General features: G+C 36.3%; 1 pseudogene; it reads right to left on the bottom strand.

Moving 5' to 3' along the window:
• Positions 1-5,793: 5,793 nt before the first annotated feature.
• LOC101591434 lies at positions 5,794-7,145 on the bottom strand (annotated as a pseudogene).
• Positions 7,146-11,820: the final 4,675 nt, after the last annotated feature.

The raw sequence follows: 11,820 nt of genomic DNA, 5'->3' as shown, positions 1-11,820 counted from the left end.
GCTGTGTCATATAAAATAAATGTTTAAAAAAAAAAACCTGGCAAGTGCAAGGGCCTCAGTTCAAAAAAAAAAAAAAAAAAGACTTTTACTTAAGGGTTTATAATAGCTTTAATTCACAATAGCCCAAACTAAAACAATTGAAACGTCCATCAGTTGGTGAATAATCAGGAGTCAGAAGGAATGTACATTTGATAGATGTAACATGAATGACTCTCAAAACCATTGTGCTAAGTGAGGGAAGCCAGACAGAGTACCATTACATATAGTGAATGATTACACTTATGTAAAAATAAAAAACTGACAAAACTAATATATGGTAAGAATCAGTTCGGTGTTTGTCAAATATGGATGGAATGGATTGAGGAAGGATATAGGGGTGGTATAGGGTGATGGAAACATTCTCTTTTTTAAGGCAGTGGTTACATCGTTTTTTACAGATTTTATTGCATGATACATTTAGTATATACTCTATGTAAATTGCATACAAAATATATATGCAAAAATATCTATTAAAGTTTATTTAAGATACAAGTGAGACTTGAAAGCTGAGAGAAAGCTATCTTTGTGGGGTAATTTGTCAATTACTTCACTTAAGGCCTGTTAATGTAGCTTTTCTGTTTTTCCAGAAAAGGATTCTTTAATCCACACTGGGAGCTAGAAGCTGGAGGTAATAAGCCTTGGCAACAGCAGGCTAGTAGACTCAATTCAGTATGTGGGCATTTACTCAATTTGCCTTTATTTTCACTCCTTTACTTGCCTTTGTCTCTAATGCCCATGCCATTGATGCTTTTTTTGGTTGTTTTTCCTCCAGCAAAATTCCATGATAATGGAACTTTTTTGCTCAGCAAAAAAAATGATGATTTTCTGAGTTTATGGATTGGATGGAGAGCAGTCTAAGAAGTCTACCCATGTTCAATCCCTTATCTTAAACCCATTTTCTGGCCTGACCTCACCTTTCTCAAGTTTTGAGTTTGTGGGAGAAACTGCTTTGTTTGCCAGCAGTACTGTAATGGTACTCTGCAAACCATTTGCCATTCCCACTGATGTTTTCAGCCTTCATTTATACTAATTTGGGGGTACAGATGTCTCCAAGATTTTTGATGGTGGATTTTGCATTTCTATTTTTATTTGGAAGAAACCTTAGAACTGTAAAACCTGACCTGTACATTTTCAGTTTCAGCAATACTAAATTTCTTAGAATTCACCAAACATACAAGGCTTTTTTATATCTTGTTGTCTTTGTACTTTTTTGCTTATTAATCCCTAGCTTAATCCCTTCTGTAGGAAGATTCTCCTCTTTCGAAATGCAGTTCCTCTTTGTCCTGTTCTTGTCCACTACTTTTGTATGTTTATTTTGTAACAGATACACTTCATCATTAGTTCCATATAGCGGTTTGTATGAAGAGCTCTCCCAGAGTCACAGGAAAGTACTTGTTAGAGTAATTATAATCTGCTTAAAGTGAAAATAGTAAGTGCTCATTAAATACTTCTGGTGAATTCTAATGATGCATGTGAACCACATCACTAGGAATTAGCAAGACAAGCTCTGGTCTTTTGCAGGGATAAAAGAGCCAGGTAAAGGCCTGAGTGGTTGGGCAGGCCATATGCAAGAACACCAGAGGTACAATAAATAAAAGTGTCCAGAGTAATTACAATTTCCCAACAAGTCTATTATGTCAGGAATTGAAAGCAGAATATAACAGATATATAGACTGATTGAAAATTACACAGTATTTATATTTAAGGTTGTAGAATATTCATTTCATTTACCATTAAGAGATAAAACTATTAAATCATGACAGTGTTTATGATATAAAACAATTATTCATTGAAAGACTTTTCATAGACTTCAACAAACAGATACTCTTAATTATATATTAGTATGTACACATAAATATATGAGAAATGGTTAAACAATTTCTGGAATTTCATCATTCAGATTCTGACTCTTTAAAATCACTTTTAAGCTTAGAACTCTGTACATTTATTTTTTTCCACAGTTACCTCTTTGCCAAAGCATTTATCTAAAGTGTATTTTTTTGTATTCTTAGAAATTTTATCTAAGTCATTCTTCATGTTTTTATGATTTACTAATTTTTATTTATTTTTGCTCTTACTAGAGTAGGCCTGCCTCGTCAGTAGTGTTTCTAGTATATTATCAGATATATGGTGTATCAACATTGCAATGTTTTTTTTTTTGTTTTGTTTTGTTTTTGGCGGAACCGGGGATTGAACTCAGGCCTTTGCGCTCACCAGGGAAGTGCTTATTCCATTGAGCCATCTCCTCGGCCCCCAACATTGCAATGTTATTAAAACATCCAAAGGAAGTATTTTTGAATTTCAGGGCCAGCAAGGCATGCGGGACCCAGTATTGAACCCTGGTCCCTGCACTTGCCAAAGCAAATGCTTAGTCTGCTGAGCTATCTTGCCAGCCTGGCAATTTCTCTTGAAGTGCAGAAAATTTTCAAAAAGGTGAGATCCCAGTTGTTGATTCTTTGAAGTATTTTCCCTGCAATTTAGTTTTTGTTCATGAATTCTCTTAGGTAACCCCTAAGTCTTTAAGATGTCTACCTACATTTTCCTTCAGGAGATTTAGTATTTCTGTTTCAATGTTGAAATCTTTGATCATTTGCACTGTAGTTTAGTGCATGGTGATAAACATGGGTCTAGTTTTAGCCGTTGGCATGCAGAAAGCCAGTTTTTCCATCACCATTCATTAAAGAGGCTGTCTCTTCCAGTGAACATATTTGGCCCCTTTGTCAAGGATAAGGTTGCTGAGTGTGTTTGTAGTTGTATATGTATCTGCTAATCTGTTGCACCAATCCTGAGGTCTGTCTTTATGCCAGCACCATGCTAATTTTATCACAGTAGCTTTATAGTATAATTTCAGTTCAGGGATTATGATGCCTCCTGTCTTTCCTTTGTTCCTCAGGATTGCTTTTGATATTCTGAGTCTCTTCTGGTTCCATGAATTTTAGGAACGTTTTCTCCGGCTCTGTGAATATACTAATAGTATTTTAATTGGGATTGCATTAAAGCTGTATAGAAATTTTGGGAGTATGGCCATTTTCACAGTGTTGGTTGTTACTATCTAGGAGCAAGGACTATCTACATTTTCTGAAATTCTCTTCAGTTTCTTTTCTCAGCATACCATAATTTTCACTGTATAAATCTTTTATTTCCTTTGTGAGATTGATTCCTAAATATTTCTCTTTTTTTTGGATGTTATTGTGAAAGCCATGGATTCCCAAATTTTTCTCTTGGTGCATTCGTTGTTTGTGTCCAAAAATGCTAATGATTTTTGTATGTTGACTTTGTATCCCTGCTATGTTACTGCATTTGGTTATTAAATCTAAAAGTCTCTTGTGGACTTTTTGTTTTGTTTTGTTGTTGGTCCTGGGGATTGAACTCAGGAACTTACACTTGCCAGGCAGGTGTTTGTTCTACTAAGCTATCTCCTAGGCCCCCTCTTGGTGGAGTTCTTAAGGTCTGCTATTTAGAGTATCATGTCATCTGCAAATAATGATCATTTCACTTCTTTTTCAATCATTGTTCCTTTTATTTTTCTGTTGTCTAATTGCTCTGGCAGATCAGAACTATATTGAATAGAAGTGGAGACAGTAGACATCCTTGTTTTGTTCCTGATTTTAAAGTGAAGGCTTTCAGGTTTTGTCCATTTAGTATGAAGTTGGCTGTTGTGTTCTCATAGATGGCTTTTATCAGGTTATAATATAGATCATCTATTTCGATTTTCTGTAGGGTTTTTATCATCAATGTGTGTTGGACTTTCTCAAGCTTTTTCTGCATCTATTGAAATGATCATGTGGTTTTTGTCTTTGGCTCTTTCGATATACATTCATGGATTTGCATATGTTGAACCATCCATTCTTGGGATGAATCCACTTGGTCATGATGTATGATCATGATGATTTGCTACATTCTGTTTGCTAGTATTTTATAGAGAATTTTTGCACCTGTGTTTATTAGGGAGCTTGGTCTGTAGTTCTCATTTTTAGCTGTGTCTTTCTCTGGTTTTGGTATCAGAATATGCTTGCCTCAGGAATGAGTTTGGGAGAATTGCTTCCCTTTCAGTTTCATTGAAGAGTTTGAGAAAAGTTGGCATTGAATCTTCTCTAAATGTCTTGTAGAATTCAGCTGTGAATCCATCAGGACCTGAACTTTACTCTTTCGGTAGATTTTTATCACATTTTCAATTTTTTTTCCTGTTACTGGGTTATTCAGAGTTTGTATATGTTCTTGACTCAGCTTTGCATTTCATATGTATCTAGGAAACTGTCCACTTCCTCAGTGTTTTCCATCCTGTAAGAGTAAAGATTTTTGAAGTAGCTATTGATCTTCTGAATTGCTATAGAGTCTGTAGTGATTTCACCTTTTTCATTCCTTAGTGCATGAATTTGGATTTTTTTTCTTCCCTTTTTTTATAAGGTTGGCTAGAGGTTTATCAGTTTTATTTATTCTTTCAAAGAACCAACTCTGATTCATTTATTGTTTGTATTTTTTTTCATTTCTATCACATTAATTTGTGCTCTAGTCTTTATAATTTGCTATCTTCTTTGGTTTGAGGGCTTGACTCGCTCTTCTTTTTCGAGGAGCTTGATGTGCAGCATAAGATCATTTATTTGGTCCTGTTTTGTTTGCCTAATGTGCAAATTTCCACTATAAATTTCCCTCTTAAGACAGCTTTCAGGGGCTGGAGAGAGAGCTCAGCAGAATAAGCACCTGCCTGGCAAGTACAGGGTCCTGAGTTCAATCCCTGGTACCACAAAAAAAAAAATAAAAATAAAAATAAAAAAAGACAGCTTTCAGGGCCAGCGAGATAGCTCAGCAGACTAAGTGCCTGTTTAAGCAAACACAGGTACCAGTGTTCTTTCCATCCCAGGCACCACATTCTGCACTGACCCTGTTTTCCAGGCATGCTGAGCTGGCCACCAAGACCATGTGTAGTGACCCATTCCTGTAGTCCCAGCACTGGGGAGGCTGAAAACAGGAGGATCACTATGAGCTCGAGCTGTGTAGTGAGATCCTGTACCAAATACATTTTTTTTAAAAAAACAGCCTTCGTTGTATCCCACAGATTCCAGTAAGTTGTATCTGCATTTTCTTTTGATTGTAAATGCTTTTTAATTTCTTCTTTAGTTTCATCTGTGACCCACTGATTGTTTAAGATGTTAATTTCCATGTGTTTATGGTGTTTTTATGGTTTCTTTCGTCAATAATTTTTCATTGCCGTATGGTCAGATAGTATACATGGGATAATTTCAATTCCTTTGTCTTTACTTAGGCATGCTCTGTGTGATAATATATGGTCTATTTTGGGTTTTTTATTGTTTTTAGTACTGTGAAGTTTTATTAACCATTCAGGTACATTAGCATCTGGTAAGATTGGGATAGAACTGGGATTGAAAAATAAATAGATATTCAGAATCTTAACTGTTTGAAAGAAGCCACTACATATTTTTTTCACAAATATGTTTTCACGGAGCCAGTACTAGCCAGTAATGGCCATTAACTCAGTATACCAAATGTACTGAAATAGAAAAGATAAAACAAAAAAAAAAAAGCTATATTAGAAAGACCAGCGCTTTAGAAAAAGAGTATAAAACACTTTTAATTTCTCCCCTAAAATATAGTACAATTTGGATCTACCTATACAGTTCTACACCAGTGTCTAGAATATTTGTCAGGAGGGGGAAAAAATAATAATAACCCTGGCCAGTATAGCCCTTGGTTATTTAGGGAGGAGAGGGAAAGAATGTCAGTGCTCAGAGAAAATTAGTCAGCTTCAGTTTTATCAGCAGGATGTTTGAATTCCTTGTTCTTCCATACTTCTTCAATGTGTTTATCCTTCTCTTTCAAGTGCTCCAGTTTGGCAGCCATTTGTGCCTCTCAGTTCTCTTTGTTACCTTCCACCTTATGGATCAGTTTCTCTTCCGCCATTTTACTAAAGGTGTTTCTTTCTATTTTTTTTTTTCTTTAGTGTATTTAGTACAGGGTCTGTAGGTTCTCACTAACAAATCAGATTACTCCAAGCAATGGCCATAACTCATCCACATGGCTGACACTGACAAAGGATGTACAATCTGAGGTACAGGATCTCAGGAGAAATCCTGAGGGGATTTCACTGACCTTATCAGACCCAAAAGCTACAAGTCTTGTTGATAGGTGTTGCTTTACCTTGGTCTTAACCATCCAGCAGAAAAGTATAAAAGTATAAAAACGAAGTAAAGCCATGCTGTTACGTTGAGATGTAGGGGACTCAGGTCATCAATTTCTGACATTGCCAGTGAAGCGGAAGACCCAATACTATTATGGACTACTGGACTCTTTTAGAATATTTTGCTGAGTTAACACACCTATAATACTCAAATAATGGAACTAAACAAAAAAGGGGATACAGATGAATGTCCATTTTGTATCTGTGTATTCAGAATGGTTAGAATAGATATATAGTTACAATCTCTTAATGAATAGAGGGATTTGTTCTAACAGTGTTTGTAAATAGGATATCATGTCCACATCTTGTATAGCAATTAACCGCTAGGAAGGATGTGTGCAATGTGTTAATTATTGAAACTGTCCTACCAATTTGATTTGAAACTGTCTCATTGCTATTTATTTTTCAAAAAAATTATGGGGGAAAAAAATCAGATGACTCATCATGATCCTCCTGTTGTCAGCCTCCCAAGCACTGGGATTACAAGCGCGTGCCACCACACTCAGTCTCAATCGGGGTCTCAGTGCACCCTGGGGGTGGGGCTGGCACAGCATGCTGAGGATCGAGCCCCAGTCCCTGCATCTGCCTAAACAGATGCTTTAATCCACTAAGTTATCTGGCTGGCCCCTTTCTATTGCTTTCTGAAGCACTTCTTTCTCATGTTCTCATCTCTCAGCAAGCTCTGCTTCAAGATTTCAGCTTCATGGGACTTGCGTCTTTCTTCTGCAGCTTCTGATTTCTTCAGAATTTCCTCCAGGGAAAGATCCTTCTTTGGAGGGGAAAGGGAGAAATCTGGGACAGATTCTTTGTCCAAGGGCTGAGAATCAGTTCCAGAGCCTGACCTGAAGCACAATTCTCGTTCTTTCACCTGAATATCTGCTTGGTCTAAGCCTCCTGGCCACACTCCCATATACTCTATTTTAACAGCGCCGCTGGTGTAGTGTTATCGTGCAACATTCCCCACACACTATTTTGGAGAATGTCCCCTGTGCAGTTAAAAAGAATGTATATTCTGTCATTGCTGGTGAAACACTCTGTAAAGGTCTAGTAAGTCCATTCCTTTACAAGTTCTGTTATTTCTTTGCCAGTTTGCTTTTTTTGGGGTTTGTTTTGTTTTGTTTTTTTGCCTAGTTGATCTCTTTGTAACAGTGCCATGTTAAAGTCCCCCATTATAATTATATTATTGCTTATTTGATTTTTCATGTGTTAAAATTTTTCTTATGTAGGTGGGTATTCCTCCCTTGGGTGCATATATATTTATAATTGTTATCTCTTCCTTTTGCAATTTTCCACTAACAAATGACCTTTATTTCTTTGAATCATTTTTTGTTTGAAGTTGGTAATGTCAGCAACCTGCTTTTTTGTGGGGGATTCCTGATGCATGGAGTATTGTTTCTTGTCCTTTGACTTTCAGTCTGTGAATTTCCTTTTGAAAGGAAATTCAGACTGTTTCTTTTTTTTTAATTTTTATTTATTTATTTGTGTGTGTGTGTGTGTGTGTGTGTGGCCAGCTCAGCCCACCAGGGGGCGGGGCTGGCTGGCATGTAGTGCTGGGGGATTGAACTGCAGTCCCTGTGCTTTGCTAAGCTTGTTCTAAGTAGGTGCTTTAGACCACTGAGCCATCTCACCAGCCCCCAGACTGTTTCTTGTATCCAACATACTGGTTTTGTTTTGTTTTTTCCTTAATCCACTCTACCAATCTGTTTCTTTTGATTGGTAAATTGAGACCATTTACATTGATAGTAATAACTAATATGTATCGGCTTATCTTTGTCATGTTATTTTCTGCTATGGGTTCTCTACTTTACCCCTCTTTTTAAATACTTGCTCTATGGTTCCTTCAGTATCTTTCTAAAATATTTGTCAGTACTCTTTGTAAAGGGGTTGGTTTGGTGGTCATGAATTTCTTTAGTACTTTGTTATGGAAGAATCTTATCTCACCATTGAATTTGGTAGATAGTTTTACAGGGTACATCAGTCTGCCTTGAAAATTATTTTCTTTCAGGACCTGAAATACTTCACTCCAAGCTCTTCTTGATTTGATGGTTTGTGTTGAGAAATCTGCTTTGATTTTGACAGGTTTTCCATTGTAGGTGATTTTTTTTTTCTAACAGCTTTTAATATTCTATTTTTTTGCTGAATCTCTGGGATGTTTATTATTATGTGTCTAGGTATAGATTTATTTTGATTATTGCTATTTGAAATTTTATATGCCTCACTTAACTGTGTCAGATTCTTTTCTCATGTTTGGGAAATTTCTGCAGTTGAGCACATAGTCTTTGCTAGCTTTCAGTGGAATTCTTAATTTCCTTGATATCTGTTTGAATCTGTTTCATGCATTTTATTCTTACATGTATTGTTCATTCAGTATTTCCATCATTTTTATATTCTCAGTTTTTTATCTATGTCTTCTTTAGCTGTGCTTAGCAATTCTTTCACAATTGTCGTCATTTCTTTTTTTTTAATTTATTTATTTATTTTTTTTATTTTTATTTTTCAACAAATAATACACTGCATATATTCTTCTTAGTGGTTAATTGCTGTACAAGATGCGGACTTGTGATCCTATTTACAAACACCATTAGAACAAATCATTCTATTCATTAACAGACTGTAACTATATATCTATCCCAACCACTTTGAATATACAGATACAAAATGGACATTCATCTGTATACCCCATTTTTTCTAAGTTCCGTTATTGAATATTATAGGTTTGTAAACTCAGCAAAATATTCTAAAAGAGTCCAGTAGCCCATAATAGCATTGGGTCTTCTGTTTAACTGGCAATGTCAGAAATTATTGACCTGAGTCCCCCGTCATTTGTTTTTTGACATTAGAGATTGTTTCTAATTATATTTCTTCTATAGCCTGATGGACTTTACTTCACTTGCTATCATTTCAGAGATTTCAGATGTGTGACTTCCATATTGTTCTATGTCCTTGTCACTTGAACTTGTTCTGTGTAGACTAGAGGCTTGAGATTGCCTTTTGCTCCTACATTTTGACACTTCTGAAGCTCCCTGTGATCACCGAGCTCAGCAGTGATGGGAGAGCAGTGGAATGTGGGTAAGTTTCCCACTACAGTGGGGAGCAGGCAGGGTAGGACTCACCAGGGCTCTCACTACTGATGTGGGTGACTGGCCGGTACTCAGCAAAGCTTCTGTGCAAGTGATGAGTGTGGGCCTCATTCACCAGGATCCTGAGGTTGCCCAATGTCCTTCTAAGTTCTCAGATGGTTGGATTGGGTGCAAGGATAGCCACCACACCTAAGCACTGGGGTCCATGGGTTGCAGCTCACCAGAATGCTGAGAGTCACACAGAGTCTGCCTAAATTCTCAGAAGGTGGTACCGGAACCAGTGCAAGCTCCACTGATGTGGGATTTTTCTTTCTTTCTTTTTTTTTTTTTTTTTTAATACAATGGGGTAGGTACTAGTGAGCCATAAAGAAGGATAAATTTGAGACAGTGTCAGACAGATGAGGTAATGGGTGTACTTGATACCTTAATTTTAAGTGAAATAAATCAAATACAGGTGTGTAAATATCACATTGTTTCTCTGGTATCAGATTAGTAACCTAATCAGCAAAATAAATAAATAAATAAATAAATAAAGCAAATAAGACAGTTACACTAAATCAAAGTACATTTGTAGTTACATTACCTATGCTAGATTGTAGTTACTTTTTTCTTCTTTTTTTATTTGTCCTTTATATTGCACTTTATATATTGAGTAAGAGACACTATGTAATATTTAAACATGTATGTGTGTGACTTACTTAACATTATAGTCTGAAAATGCCTCCGTTTTCCTACTACTTGCTTAAGTTTATCCTTCTTTATACCCAGTGTGTGTAAATACCCCATTTTCTTTATCCTATCATCTGTTAATGGACACATAAGCTGCTTCCAAAATCTAGCTCTAAGAAATTGTGCTACTATAAACATGGATATGCAGACATCACTGTGGTATGATGTCTTTAACCCTTTGGGGAAGATACCTAGGAGACAGAATCCTTTTTCCATGCAGCTTCATTGGCATTTTGTTATTGGTTGATTTCTTGATGATAGCTATTCATTCTAGAGTGAGATAGAATCTCAGTGTTGTTTTAATTCACATTTCTCAAATGGCCAGCGATGTTGAACATTTTTTCATATACTCATAGTTTGTACTTCTTTATCTGGGAAATGTCTGTTCACTTCAGATGCCTGTTTTCTGATTGGGTCTTTAAATTTGGAGGTGCCTAACTTTTGTGCATGTTTATAGTTCTAGATATTAGTTCCTTGAAGAGTAGCTGGTAAGTTAATGAAATTGAGGAAGAAATAGAAAAAAACCTATCAACTAAAAAAGGTCAGCTCTTGATAGATTCACTGCCAAATTCTCTAAAAACTTTAGAGAAGCTCTAACGCCAGTACTCCTTAAACTCTTCAATGAAATCAAAAGGACAGCCATATTCCCCAAATCATTCCTGTAAACAAGCATTACCTTGATACCAAAACCAGAAAAAGACCCAACCAAAAACAGAACTATAGGCCAATTTCTTTAACAAACATAGATGCAGAAATCTGATACTATCAAACAGAATGCAGCAAATCACCAAAAATAGTATATACACCATGACCAAGTAGGATTCATTTCAGGGATGCAGGAATAGTCAAATATATTCAAATTAATAGATAAAATGCCTTGTTGACAGAACATAGGATAAAAATCACATGGTCATCTCAATAGAGGAAAGCTCAACATTATTCCATGATAAAAATCCTGAAGAAAATTAGGCATACAAGGTCTGCATCTCAATCCAATAAAAGTCATCTATCACAGACTAACCACAAATATCACACTACATAAAGAGAAGTTAGATACTTTCTCCCTTAAAATCAGGAAGCAGACAAGAATGTCTGCTATGACCAGTGTTGTTCGATACTGACTCACTCTTCTCTTGTTGCTGGGACAAATACCTGACACCCAAAATGAAGGAAGGAAAGGTTTATTTAGCTCACAGTTAGTAGAGGTTTCAGTTCATACTCAGCTGGCTCCAAGGCAGAGTGGCACATGGCAGAGAGCAACCTATCATAGTGGAGGCAAAAAGCAGAGAGCAAAATGGAGAAGTAGCAGCAACAGTGGCTACATTCAGGATCTCTACCCCAGGCTGGGTATAGTACCATGCCCATAATCCCAGTAACACTCACACCTTTAATCCCAGCAGATCTTCAGTTAATCATGAACTGTAGAAGTCCGTCCCATGACTGCATGAGACTTTCAAGGGACAACTAGACACAAACCATAACATATAGTACTCAAAACATTAGCTAGAGCAATCAGACAACAGAAAGAAAGAAAAGAGATGTGGAGAAGAAAGGAAGAAGTTAAATTATCATTATTTGCAGATAACATGACCCTCTGTATAGAAGAGCTCAAAAATTCCACCAAAAAACTTTTAGGATCAGTAGTGTAACAAGATACAAAGGCAGCATTCAGAAATCAGTAGCACTCTTGTACACTAAAAACTCAGAGAAAGAGAGAAATTAGGGAAACAACACCTTTCACAATCTCATCAAGAAGTATAAAATACTGCCGTGTTC

This window comes from Octodon degus, unplaced genomic scaffold (assembly GCF_000260255.1).
Source record: "Octodon degus isolate 3935 unplaced genomic scaffold, OctDeg1.0 scaffold00008, whole genome shotgun sequence".
In the NCBI taxonomy this organism is placed as follows: domain Eukaryota; kingdom Metazoa; phylum Chordata; class Mammalia; order Rodentia; family Octodontidae; genus Octodon; species Octodon degus.
Note: the sequence above shows the minus strand (reverse complement) of the source record. Positions and strands in the feature narration are given on the sequence as shown.